The sequence below is a fragment of the Lissotriton vulgaris genome, chromosome 7 (genome assembly GCF_964263255.1).
Source record: "Lissotriton vulgaris chromosome 7, aLisVul1.2, whole genome shotgun sequence".
NCBI lineage: Eukaryota > Metazoa > Chordata > Amphibia > Caudata > Salamandridae > Lissotriton > Lissotriton vulgaris.
This window is the reverse complement of record NC_141695.1, coordinates 721,306,492-721,308,843: the sequence shown is the minus strand read 5'-3', so window position 1 is coordinate 721,308,843 and position 2,352 is coordinate 721,306,492.

The following is a 2,352-nucleotide window of genomic DNA, read 5'->3' as shown; positions in this document are numbered from 1 at the left end:
TGGAGCCCCGGAGCCCCGGAGCCCCGGAGCCCCGGAGCCCTGCAGCCCTGCAGCCCCAGAGCCCCAGAGCCCTGCAGTCCCGGAGCCCCGGAGCCCCGGAGCCCCAGAGCCCCCGAGCCCTGCATGCCCGGAGCCCTGCAAGGTCAGGCTGGAGCCCTCCCGCGGAGGCAGATTGGCGTCATTCCGGTCCCGGCCATCTGGTCGCCCCTCTCGCCTCAGCCATCTGGTCAACCGCAATGCTTTCCTATGGCGTGACCTGATGGCCGGGCTTCCCTGGAAGTCCCGATGAGGTGCCATTTGCCTCCCGGATCCCAGGCAGGGCTCCAGGAGGTAGGGCTCGTTTGCGCCCTGGGTCCCCTCTGTCACCTTGAGTGCACGGATTACAAGAAAGGGGGGTAATTTTCCTCCGGATTACTTGGGGCAAGGGTATGCCTGGACACCCTCCCAGGAGGGTGGTTCCCTGCCGGGGACCAGATGGGCTGTGTTCCCGGGCAACACCTCCCAGGCGTCTGGGGCTCCCTCCTCCGGCCCGCGGCGTGGGAAAGTACCCGGGAAGGGCTCCTTGGGTCCTGGGCCCTGCAGCCCCGAGCCCTGGAGTCCTGGAGCCCTGGAGCCCTGGAGCCCTGGTGCCCTGAAGCCCTGGTTCCCTGGAGCCCTGGAGCCCTGGAGCCCCGGAGCCCCGGAGCCCCGGAGCCCCGGAGCCCCGGGGCCCCGGAGCCCTGGAGCCCTGGAGCCCTGCAGCCCTGCAGCCCTGCAGCCCCAGAGCCCTGGAAGGGCAGACGGGAACCCTCCCGCAAAGGCTCGGGGCAGGCAGACTGGTGTCATTTCGGTCCCGGCCATCTGGTCGCTTCTCTCGCCTCGGCCATCTGGTCGCGCCCAATGCTTTCCTATGGGGCGACCAGATGGGCGGGTTTCCCTGGAAGTCCCGATGAGGTGCCATTCGCCTCCCAGATCCCAGGCAGGGCTCCAGGAGGTAGGGCTCGTTTGCGCCCTGGGTCCCCTCTGTCACCTTGAGTGCACGGATTACAAGAAAGGGGGGTAATTTTCCTCCGGATTACTAGGGGCAAGGGTATGCCTGGACACCCTCCCAGGAGGGCGGTTCCCTGCCGGGGACCAGATGGGCTGTGTTCCCGGGCAACACCTCCCAGGCGTCGGGGGCTCCCTCCTCCGGCCCGCGGCGTGGGAAAGTACCCGGGAAGGGGTCCATGGGTCCTGGGCCCTGCAACCCCGGAGCCCCGCAGCCCTGCAGCCCCCGAGCCCTGGAGTCCTGGAGCCCTGGTTCCCTGGAGCCCTGGAGCCCTGGAGCCCTGGAGCCCCGGAGCCCCGGAGCCCCGGAGCCCTGGAGCCCCGGAGCCCCGGAGCCCCGGAGCCCCGGAGCCCTGGAAGGGCAGACGGGAACCCTCCCGCGGAGGCTCGGGGCAGGCAGACTGGTGTCATTTCGGTCCCGGCCATCTGGTCGCTCCTCTCGCCTCGGCCATCTGGTCACGCCCAATGCTTTCCTATGGGGTGACCAGATCGACGGGTTTCCCTGGAAGTCCCGATGAGGTGCCATTCGCCTCCCAGATCCCAGCCAGGGCTCCAGGAGGTCGGGCACGTTTGCGCCTAGGGTCTCCCGAGCCTTGCGGTGCGCACTTGTTCCCAGAAAGAGGGGTAGCCTTCCTCCGGATTACTAGGGACAAGGTCCTCTGGGACCCTTATCGGCCTAGCGGTCATCAGCCGGCAGCTAGGCGGGCCAGGATCATGCCCCAGACCTGGGTCCGTCCCTGGGAGGGCCCGGGAAGGCGTCCCATGCGTCTCCGGGCATGGGAGCCCAGGCTGGGTCCAGGGGCCCGTCCGGGCCCCGGGTCGGGTGCCACGGCCCTGGGCCTCCGGTCCCCAACCTGCCCGTTCCCTGGTGTCAGCTCACTTTTTCGTTGGGGCACAGAGTGACATAGGCTGGCTCGACTTTCGTGCCCGGCCATCTGGTCTCTGGTCTCCCCTCGGCCATCTGGTCTCCCGGATCGCCTCGGCCATCTGGTCTCCCGGATCGCCTCGGCCATCTGGTCTCCCGGATCCCCTCGGCCATCTGGTCTCCCGGATCGCCTCGCCATCTTGTCGCCCGCAATGCTTTCCAATGGGGCGACCAGATGGCCGAACTTCCCTGGAAGTCCCGATGAGGTGCTATTTGCCTCCCGGATCCCAGCGAGGGCTCCAGGAGATCGGGTACTTTCGCGCCTTGGGTCCCCTCTGTCACCTCTAGTGCACGGATTACAAGAAAGGAGGGTAATTCTCCTCCGGATTAGTAGGGAGAGGGTCAGTCAGACCTCCGTGTGGTCTTGCTATTCTGAATCAGGGGAAGGCAGGACCCGGGCC